This window comes from Cavia porcellus, unplaced genomic scaffold (genome assembly GCF_034190915.1).
Source record: "Cavia porcellus strain 051 isolate PalLab524CR breed Dunkin Hartley unplaced genomic scaffold, mCavPor4.1 scaffold_3, whole genome shotgun sequence".
Taxonomy (NCBI): Eukaryota; Metazoa; Chordata; class Mammalia; order Rodentia; family Caviidae; genus Cavia; species Cavia porcellus.
Genome location: NW_026947486.1, coordinates 119,628,113 through 119,639,890, shown reverse-complemented (window position 1 = coordinate 119,639,890; position 11,778 = coordinate 119,628,113). Strand labels below are relative to the sequence as shown.

The following is an 11,778-nucleotide window of genomic DNA, read 5'->3' as shown; positions in this document are numbered from 1 at the left end:
TGTCATAGAGCGTCTGCCTCTTAATTTATGGTGAAGAGACCTACACTCCCAAATGGGATTAATTATGGGAAGCCCTAATAATGTTGTCACAGTGCAAATGCTTAATATGGGCTACCTGCCAAAACAGGGCTTAGGAAAAAATAACATGGGCATTACTGATCCCATTATCCCTACCCCTAACAATGCCAAAGCTTGGTTAGGCCATTTTTCATAGGGGCCATTGACACTCCTGTGATCCATGCTAAACAAATTATGTGGCTATCAGAAGAGCTGGAATGGGTCGATCAGTGGACCCTTTCCTCTGAAAAACTTATGGCTGCTCAACATCTGGTGAAGGACCATTTAAATGCAGGCCACATAATACCTGGTGATTCACCATGGAATACTCCCATTTTTGTCATTAAAAAATATCAGGTAAATGAGGCTACTACAAGACCTCAGGGTGATAAATAAGACTATGTTCATAATGGGGCCACTACAGCCAGGCTTTCCTTCACCTAGTGCCATACCTTTAGGTTATTTTAAAATTGTTATAGATCTTAAAGATTGCTTTTTTTTCTATTCCCTTGCATCCAGATGACCAAAAATGTTTTGCCTTTAGCCTTCCATCGATTAATTTCAGAGCACCTATGCACAGATTTCAATAGCGAGTCCTCCCACAAGGGATGGCTAATTCCCCTATGGTATGTCAGTCTTTTGTAGCCACTGCAATATAGCCAGTCAGAGATCATTGGCCACATATCTACATTATCCATTATATGGACGATATCCTCTTGGCCGGAGATGACCAAAATCAAACCCTAAGGTGCTACCAGGACTTATAGGTTGCCTTACAAGAGGCTGGACTTCAAGTAGCCCCTGATAAAGTATAGCTTACTGATCCATATACCTACTTGGGTTTTTAATTACGTGGCACTCAAATACTCTCTCCAAAGACCCAACTGAGGCTTGATGGCCTCAGAACACTTCATGACTTCCAAAAACTATTGGGAGACCTTAATTGGCTTATACCAGTTTTAAAACTGACTAAACATGATTTACAACCCCTTTATGAGCTGCTTCGGGGAGACATAGATCCAACCTCCCCCGCGGGCTTACACCTGATGCCAGGAGAGTGCTCAGTACAGAGAAGAGGCTATTGCTCAACAAACTGTTTCCTTTATGGACTACAATGAGCCTTTGCAATTTCTCATTTTTACTACAAAGCCTTGTCCCACAGCAGTGTTCTGGCAACAAGCTCCCCTCATGTGGGTCCATTTATCGGTCTCCCCAAAAAGAATATTCCTGCCTTATTCCAGGCTGTCTCAGACCTAATAATTCAGGTTAGAAAGCAAGAAAAATGTTATTTTGGCATAGAACCAGACATTATCATTCAACCTTTTAAAAAGGACCAAATAAATTGGCTACTTCAGACTACGGAAGTGTGGCCTATTGCCTTAGCTTCCTTTTCAGGGACTATCGACAATCATTACCCTCCAAATAAGCTGGTTGACTTTGCCAACCGTCATCCATTTATACTCCCTAAGATCACAGCTCCACAACCTCTTCCAGGCGCCCTGGTGTTATTCACTGATGGCTCCTCCTCCGGCAGGGCTGCTTATGTATCCCAAGACAATGTGTTTACCCTCCAGACAGACACCTTCTCTGCCCAATTAGCAGAATTACAGCCTATTCTTGTAGCCTTTACTGCTTACTCCGACCGACCCTTTAATTTGTATACTGACAGTGCTTACCTTGCTCAGTCTGTTCCATTATTGGAGACTGTTGCTACCATCTGTCATGCTTCCCCGGCTGCAAATTTGTTCAAACGATTACAAGGCTTCATACGGCTTCGCCGTCATAAGTTCTTTATTGGTCATCTAAGGCCCATTCCAACCTCCCTGGGTCCCTTGCCCGAGGAAATCATTTGTCTGATGTTACTGTATGAGCACAGGTTTTTATGATTCATTTTGAGCCTACAGATGACTCCAAGGTGTCTGAGGCCCAACAGGCCCATCAGCTACACCACCTCAATGCTCACACGCTCTGCCTCCTCCACAAAACTACCCGTGAGCAAGCCAGACAAATTGTAAAAATTTGCCCCTCTTGTGCTATCCACTTACCTGTTCAACACCTAGGAGTCAACCCAAGAGGTTTAATCCCTAATGCTTTGTGGCAAATGGACATTACTCATTTCAATGAATTCGGCAACCTAAAATATATACATGTAATTATTGACACACACAGTGGCTTCAGTTTTGCCACTCTCCAGACAGGAGAAGCTGCCATACACATTATAGCCCATTTGCTGTCAGCCTTTTCAGTTCTGGGATGTCCTCAACAGCTCAAGACCAATAATGGCCCTGGCTATACCAGTACCTCCTTCACTCAGTTTTGCAAGTGCCTTAATATCCTCCACACCACAGGTATACCTTATAATCCTCAGGCACATGGCATTGTTGAACGTGCACATCGTTCCCTTAAATTCACCATAGATAAAATGAAAAGGGAGACATGGTACCCAACCCAGGGGTCCCCTAGAAATGTCCTTTCACATGCTCTTTTTATTTTAAATTTTCTGACCCTGGATGCTTTAGGCTGCTCCACAGCATCTCAATTTTGGTATACTCAAACTCAAACACGGTTTGTGTCTGTTTTATGGAGAGACCCGCTAACCAATATGTGCAATGGTCCTGACCCAGTCCTTATCTGGGGACGAGGTTCAGTGTGTGTTTACCCTCAACAAGATAGCGAAGCTAGATGGCTATCTGAGTGCCTCATGAAACAAGTAGACAGCTCTTCAAAGACTCCATGCAACGCCCAGGAATAATGTCATTTCCTGAGGCACAATCCCCTGTGTTCTCTTACAGGTGACACAACCCTCCAGAGCCTTATGCTGTCTACCCAGCCTTCTCCTTGAACTGTACCACACCCATGTTGGATTTAGACCCCTGCCAAACAGACTACAACTGCTGGCAGCCATACACAGAACCCCGTGACTGCGGAAGATGTTCTTCTTGGTCTGGAGGAACATAAATCAGCCAAATAGACTGTGTCCAGTGTTATGCGAGACAAGCTCCAAGACATAGAAGAATGACTTCAACAGAGACACCAACAAACGGCTGCCAACCCCTTCTCCTCGATATGTGTGTGTGGGGGGGGAGCTTTTCCCTTACCTAGCACCCCTTTTGGGTCCCCAGCTGCCCTATTGCTTCTCCTTTCGGTGAGTCCTTGTATTTTTCAGAGGATTATGACGCTCATTAATAACCGGATAGACGCGTTTATGGCAAAGCCCATTCAGGTACACTATCATCAGCTGGAGATGGCAGATCAACAAACCTACTGGGAAGGAATTCCCATGAGTGGCCCATATGATGATGTGGCCTAACTGCCCTGGGGCAATGGACAGGCAGTCAGAGACGGGCAACTAGGACATGCATAGTAATTCCAACGGCCACCTAAGACAGGCACAGGACCAACTGCTGTTCTGTAAGCCCATGATGGGTAAGGCCTGGTTGGGTTCATGCAATGAGGTCCTTGACCTAAGACAGACACTGTCCAGCAGGGCCTGCAATACTCCTGATTAAATAATATACAAAGGGAGGAGATGTAGGGAGCCGAGAGACAGCCCCATTGCTACCTCCCTGTCTCTCTCTCCTATGGCACTGCATCTGCCTACATTAACCATAATCCTCTCCTGCTTATGTCACATACCAGAACGTGATGGTGACCCTGTTGTATTCATCCCCATAGCCTCTTCCTGTCCCACCTCCTGCCCTTGGCCTATAAAAGATGTAATCACTTCCAGAATAAACATGGGGCTTGATTGGATTCTCTCGACTTGCTTCCATCTCTCTTTGTCTCCCCTATGTCTTTATTTAATCCCCGTTCCGCCTCAACGTCCTTGTTGTAAACCCAACAAGGACACTTTCGCCCGTCTTTGTACCTTCATGTTTATCTGTATAGATAAATATAAATGACTATTGATGTTTATACTACAGTCAGCATTTGGAGAAAAGTACCAAGGGATAAACACCATGAGGTTGACACAAGTTGTGTATGGTGGATGGAAAGAACCAGATTAAGGGCTGTGGATACAGCTCAGTGGCACAGCACCTGCCTGGCTAGCATGAGATGCTGAGTTTGACTCCTGGTACTAAAACATAAAAATAAAAATAATAAAAAGAAGAGCAGGGTTACATTCAGAAGGGAAGACAGGCATGAAGTCACAAGAAAAGACATATGATGAATGGCAGCCTGAATGAAACAAGACCAACTAAAAAAATCATATACCTTGCTCACATCTTGCCAACTCCTTGTTGAGTGTTGAGCATGCTTACAACCGTGAAAACTGTCAGACTCTGCAAATTAGTGTAATGCAAGTCTGGTAATATTTGTATATACTTGAGAGACTTGATGATAACATTTAACAGCTTTCACTATGAAAGCCACGAACCAGTTAAGGGCAGAGACACATAATAAAGGCTGTATAAGACAAACGCGCAGCTTACATCCTACTTATTGGGGAAAATTAAAGCATTTCCTTTAAAAGAAGGAAAGAGACAAACGTGTGCGTATGAGTTAGAGTTGAATAGAAGAACAGATTTCACATAACCTATATGCGTGGTTATACAGGGCAGATGAGGTAGGCTTATAGGAACAGATTTCGTATCAATTGTATATGGCGCTACAAGGGAATTATGAGGTCGGCTTGCAAGATCAGAACCAGGAGAGTCTCAAAGGCTGTCTCCTGGAGCGGGAGGGAAGAATTTACAATGACCATGTGCATGCTAAGAGAGCCAGAGGATCCAGAAGCAGCAGTCTTGGTACCAGACTCTGTCTTTTACCCTTTGTCTCATTCTTAGGATGGATAGTTGGCACCCAGGAAGAAAAGGACGAGTTAACCTTGGTCAAGGTTTTCATCCATAGCCCCGGGGTGGGAGGGCAGTGTACAAAGCTAAGGTAGAAGAAAGCTGCTCAAGTCATGGCGTCCAGGAGGCAGAGTAGAGGGGGCAGTCAGGGAACATGATATAATGGTGCTTCCCTTGATGAACTTAATTTGTTTACTATTTGCGGGAAGCAGGTTTTTGTCTGTGCTTGTGTGGGGAAGATAACCATGGTTGTGTTTCTCACATGATGTGGAGTTTGTGTATGGAAGCAACATTTTGCCAAAAACTTTGGTTTGTGAACCAAAGTGTTGACAAATCGAAATCTTCATGAATGGAGGTGCTCTTCCAGGCCACGCCCCTAGTGAGCTGCCTTTCCCAGACAGACCTCATCTCCTAAGGGCAAGTGGACTATCTTGCTCCCACGGTGCAGTCACCTTCTAAAAGCCCCGCTGATGAGCGCTCAAGGCCCTTGAGGCACATCTGGTCTAGACCATATCCCTGTCCAGTTGGAGCACTGTTCTTCTGGAGACCACTGAGTTTATCCAGGGCAGTTACCAAGAGAAACTACAGGCATAGGAATAGGAAGAAGTCCAATTTTCCCTCTTTGCAGATTATTTGATCTATAGGTAGTAAAACCCATAGACTTTGCCAAGTGACTATCAGAAGCGATAAATTCATTCAGCAAAATGGAGTGCTACGAAATCCACATAAAATGGGATGAATTTGCTGAGAAAGCAGTAATGAAATTTCATGGGAAATGCCCACCAGAAAGTAAATGCCCCTCGTATTAAACTTAACTAAGGAAATCAATATTCTCCTGGATGAACACTGAGGAACACTGTTGAAACAAAGTGATGAGGAAATTAAAATTTGGAGGGGCCTGGTATGATCACGACGGGAAGAATTCATTTTGTTAAAATGGCCATACTCCTGAAAACAACCTGCAGATTCAATGCAGTCCCCTTCAAAATAACTATGACGTTGTTCACAGAACTAGAAAAAAGAATCCTAATGTTCACATGAACACAGCAAAATCCAAACAACGAAAGCAATCTTGTGTTAAAAGGCACAACTATAGACATGACAGCCTTGATTTCATGGGATATGGCAGATTACTCACAACCCCAGCAGGACAGCATTTGCGTTGGAACAGATGCATGTACGCTGGATCAGAGTAGGGATCCTGGAAATCAACCAATGTACCTCAAGAATCTGACTCTCGACAGAGTTCTCAAAAAAAGCACCAGAGATAGGACACATTTGTCTACAAATTGTCCTGTGAAAACCGAACACCCATGTCCATAGCATTGACACTGGACTCCTTGTACAAAAATCAAATCAAGAGAGATCACAGAGCTAAGTGTAAGACCTGAAATTCCAAAAGAACTATTAAATACTTAAGGGGAATTGATATAGTTTGATTGATCAATAGATATAGATAGATATAAAGATATATATATATATATATATATATTTTCCCTCCTTAAGTTTTTCTATATATATATATATATATATATATATATATATAGTCATTAAGATAGTAATACAGCTAGTTTCTCTTAGTTCATTGAAAAGAAATATCTGTGCTAATATTGTTTGGCCAATAATTCATGTCTATATCTTATACTCTGAATAACTACTACATAGACAATCACACACAATGTACTCATTGTTGTTACTGTCCTTTTTACCTGTTTGAAATGGTTTTATTGTTACTTTTACTTTCCTGTCTTTAAAATAAAAATGAGAAACAATTTAAGTCATTAATGCAGTCCATAATGTTCTAGGCAAGAACACTAAAGCACATGAAACAGATCACAGATTGACAAGGGACTTACATCAAAATAAAAGTTTGTACACAGCAAAAGCAATCAAAAAAGTGCAGAGATGATCTTTACATCGCCAGAATACTTTCCCTCCATTTATCTGTGTGTCATATCCGGAACTCATAAATCACTCCAATAGTTAATGAAATGCATTTTTCACTTACAACAGGCAAGTTATATGACCAGACATGTGAAAAAGAAAGAAGGAAGGAAGGAAGGAAGGAAAGAAGGAAGGAAGGAAGGAAGGAAGGAAGGAAGGAAGGAAGGAAAATAAGCCTAGGAAACAATTTTCATCTTTAGCCAGCAGGAAAATGCAAGTTGAAGTTCACATGAGAAATAACCCTCTCCGTTCTGAATGGCTATTATAAAATAATTATAATGATAAATGTTGATGAGGATCTGGGAAAAGAAACTATTACACAGAGATGGAAAGAATAGAAATGAGCAGAATCACCACGGAGGTCATTATTGAGAATCCTCAATAACAAACCAAACATAGAGCTAGCAAGTGACCCAGATGTCCATTCCTGGGTGTACCTCCAAAGGAGTCGAAGTCAGTATTTCGGAGAACTCTGTACGTCCGTGTTGTCTGCAGCAGTTCTTTAGGACAGCTACGAAATACAAACAAGCCAAGGTCCATCAATTGCAGAGTGGTAAACAACACATTGTACACGTATGTACAGTACATGTATTATTCAGCCATACAAATTAATTCCTTTCATTTGCAGCAAAATGGATGGAACTGGAAGATACATTTCCACAGATCATCTATATTACACTGCCTCATACCGAGCTTCTGTTGGATCATCTGTACTATATTCCCTCATGCCAGTCCTCCGTTGCTCTCTGTTCTTCTCATGAAGATACTATGCAGACATTGCTCATTCCACAACCTGTTTAGCAACTTTCAGACTTACAACCTACGTACACTGTTTGGACTTAAGACACACTGTTCGGACTCAGGGCTCATCTCTTTTTGTACAGTTCTGTACATCCTGATTGTAGAGCCTCCATGTCTTCTGTTGGTCCAGCAACTGTTTATAAAGCACTGTAATTTGTGCTGATTATACTGTACAGTACTGTAGTGCTATGTTCTGTTACACATTGCAGTGCTGCATTAAGAGCTATCCAGATAAAAGCAAAGTCACCAGGCTGGAGTTTCCTTTGAGCATTTCTTTGTTCTGAATACTGTAATGTACATCCTACATACAACTCCTAATTTAGCAATCAGTTCAAATAACGACCTAGGAACAGAATTCGCTTGTTAAATGAAGAGTGTCTTATCGTCTTCCCAGCTAGTGTGTAAGCTCCTGCTGTTACCAATCCTTTTCAGAGGGCTTCGCTTGCTGTGAGCTTTTCACAAACCTAGTATGTGTCCCTAAGCAGAGGACAGGTCGGAATAGATGTCCAGTGATGAATGTTTACTCGGTAAGAGTGATGCTAGTCTGCCTCTAAGGGGATATGTAAATTGAGCAGCCCATACCTGCACTGTCACAAATCACCCTTCGGCTCCCTCGCACATCCAACAGCACCTTTCCCCTGAGGCTTGTTCTTAGTCCTGTAATGTGCTTCAACACGTAGATTTTGAATGTGGAGTAGTTTTCAAAGCGCACGTGAAGAATGTCGTAATAACATAGAGGGTGGTACTACATTCACAGCGCTTTAGATTTCATTTTAACGATAATCATAAGCATTCTCTTAGATCCCAGACTAGTCACACAGTCGGTCCTGTAGTTTCAACACTCGGGGAGGCCGAGGCAGGAGAGGGCTGAACTTTGAGCCCAACCTGGTCAATCAGGGATTCAGAGCCTGTCTCAAAATTGAAACAAAATTCAAAAAGGCTGGAGACCTAGCTCAGTGTCAGGGCCTGGGTTCAATTCACGCACACACACACTTACACTTTAGTGTGAGTGTGAATGAAGGAAAGGTCCACTGTTTTTCTCATTTTCTATCTTCCTTCTGAAATTTTTGAAGTGGACAGAATATTTCAATCGTGTTTCACCAAGTCTTTAAGAAATAGCTGTGATGTCAAAAAGAACAGTTTGTGTGTTTAAGGTCTGACTGATCATTTTCTCATGCCGAAATCTTGTAATCTGGACAACTTCTTTCAGGATAGCAATATCCAATATATTAACTCGTGTTGATTTCCTATTTCTTTTTAATTCTGCTTCATTTTTATCTTTTATTTGTTTGTTTTTAAAACAAAAAAGTAGATGTGATGGAGGATACTATACAATAACTACAAAAGACGGAGAGACTCACTGAACATTTTATGTCAAAATTAATGGCCGAGGCAACCCATTCTGCCATGCCTGGCTTGCCCGCAACCCCTGCATTGAGCTAGAAAGCCCACCCCGGAACCCCATGTGGAGCACACAAGGAAAGAGAGCCCCATGCTTGCACCGAGGAGAACACCATGGTTATGAGAAAGGCTGTTGTGCAAGGCCAACAGGGTGTGACCGGCACTTCATGTGATATGGTCATCACAGCGGACTGCCAGCAGTGTCTCATGCACTAAACAGTGCTGGCCTGTAGCAGCAAGATTTTGGACGTCCTCTCTCACCTTAACAGCCAGTACTGTTCTCTGAACTTCCTCTCACCAAAGACCTTCCAACAGATCCTGGAATATGCATGCATGGCCATGCTGCAAGTCAAGGCTGAGGACCTGGATGACCCGCTGAACACAATCCAGATCCTGGAGATCGAGTACCTGAACGAATAATGCCTGGAGATCCTACAGACCATCCATCCATTCAGGGTCAGATGTCTTACTCGCTTTTTATTGCGGAGAAAAAATAATCCATGTCCAACATTACAGGAGAAAGCCTTTATTTTATCTCACAGTTTGTAGAGGTTTCAGTCTATAGTCACCTAGCCCCAAGACAGATCAGCATGGCAGAGGGGCAAGAGTCCATGTCAGGGCAGGCAGTCAGAGAAGCAGACAGCCTTCCTGTCCTTATTATCCCAACCAGAGCACAAGCCTATTGGCTGGTGTCATTCACACCTAGGCTGGGCCCTCCTGTTATGCATACCCAGAACTATGCTAAACCAAACAATGGGCTAATTTTGCTATCACACACCCTTGGTACATATGCACACATCTTACATCCAGCCACCTCTGAGAAGCCCTACCCATGAGTCTGTGAGATTTTGGGGAACATCTAGACACAAGCCACAATGGAAGACAGTGACGCAGAGGCCACCACGGCCAGTGGTGGAGCCAAGGAAGAAGAGAACCCCAAAGCTCGGTACCTCAAGAATGCCTCCCTCTCAAAGCATTCCAGGGAGAGTGAGTATACTAGTGTGGCTGGACAGACCTCCCTGGGCCCACGGGAAGTGGGCCAGAGCCCTTTAGTCTCTATGCCATCTGGTCTCTCACCTGGGAGTCCCAGAGAGGCTGCAGTGCAGTTTGAGGACCACAGGACACTCTGTCTTGAAGGGAATGCTTCAGCCACCTGTAGGACCTGAGGAGCTGACAATGGCTGGAAGCCTGGCTGAAGTAAAGATAGAGATGATGCAGGTGGGTGAGGTACCTGGGCAGGATAGCCTTGGAGTAGCTGAGGCGAATATCTCAGGATGGCTGGGGGACAAGGCGGAGGAAAGGGGCTCAGGATACCTACTCAAAGAAGCATCATCACCAGTGCTAAGGAGCTGCAGTATGGGCAAGAGGAGAGTGCTGAACAGCTGCCACCCCTAGCTGAGGCTGGCCACCCCTCCCTCCTACACACAGCAGCCCCAAGCACCCCCAGCAGAAAAACATCTGGGCATCTCTCTATGGGCGTTGTTGCCCAACCGCAAGGCTGACACGATATTGGAAGTGCCATTGCCGACGGCCTGTGGCCTGCATGTGCTGCCTGCCCTGGCTGTCTCCGTGGACTTCAGCATCTACGGGGCCTGTTGCCACAGGGCTTCACTCAGAGGGAGCTATTCAGCAAGCCAAGCACATGAAGTTGGAGCGTTTGCTCCTCCGTGAGCAGTACAGGGTGGAGCTTCCTGCAAGGAGGTGGTGGAGCAGCAGAGGGAGCTGCAGAGTGGGATGACATATGGGTGTGAGCTCTGGGAAAAGTGGCTCCTGGGTACTTTGTGACCTAGAATGCACTACTGGCTCATTCGGCAGGTGACAGAGCCTTCGCTGTGACGAGTGCGACAGGCAGTTCTGGGGGACACACAGACAGACCTACCCTGGCAGGGACACGGTTGTCTGATGTCTGCTGTGCGTTAAGTGCTTGCAGGAAAAGTGTGCTCCAGCAGCACATGTGTGAGCACAGCTACCTCTTGCAGTCAGTGCAAAGGCACCTTCCCCAGCCACCTGCCCGAAAACTCCACCTGTGCTCACACACAGGTGACACCCACAGTGGTGTGGCTTCTGTGTCAGTTGCTTTCAGAATGAGAGCACACTCCAAGAGCCACAAATGCCCCTCTGCATGGGGGAATGCTCCAGCCTGGACTGCAAGGGCACAAAAAGGCCACCAGGCTGAGGTGATCCCGCCCACGTGGAGGTTGAAGCCTCACCTCTTACCTGTGCTGTGTGTGAACAGAGGCCTGCGGGGTGGAGCAGAGGCCAGAGCCGGGAAAGATAAGTTAGACTGAGATGCAGTCAAGGGAGGAAGGTGCAAAGAAGAAAGGAAAAAGAAAAGAGAGAGAGAAATAAAGAAACCTGATAGCTACTTAGAGTCTTTCTGAGGCTCCAGATGACCTGGATTCCAGGCCATGGTCCCTTCCCCAGGGGCCCCATCCTGTTTGCATGCTGAGAATTTACCTGATTTCACGGGAGAATGGAATAGTTTTGTTCACTTCCCTGGTGGCCATAGTTCTCCTCCTTCCTCTACGGAGACCCTCCATCTGTGAGCAGAAATGGAGGCAGGGAAGGGGTGAGCGCCACACTGTCTGTGGCCCTTCTCCCACTGCCACTTGAGAAGGCCAGGGAGGGAGGTGCACTGGGCTGCAGATGGTGGCAGGGTCCCTGCTCCATGCTCACAATGGCTGCTCCAGTTTTCTGGCAGCAGCTTGGGAAGGGGCAAGGCTCCCTTTTCACCACTCAGCTCATCGTTCGTTTTCCTCTGTGCTGCCCTGTCCAGATGTCC

At 45.0% G+C, this 11,778-nt stretch overlaps 1 pseudogene; it reads left to right on the top strand.

Moving 5' to 3' along the window:
- Positions 1-9,110: 9,110 nt before the first annotated feature.
- On the top strand, positions 9,111-10,899 carry LOC134475341 (zinc finger and BTB domain-containing protein 16-like; annotated as a pseudogene).
- Positions 10,900-11,778: the final 879 nt, after the last annotated feature.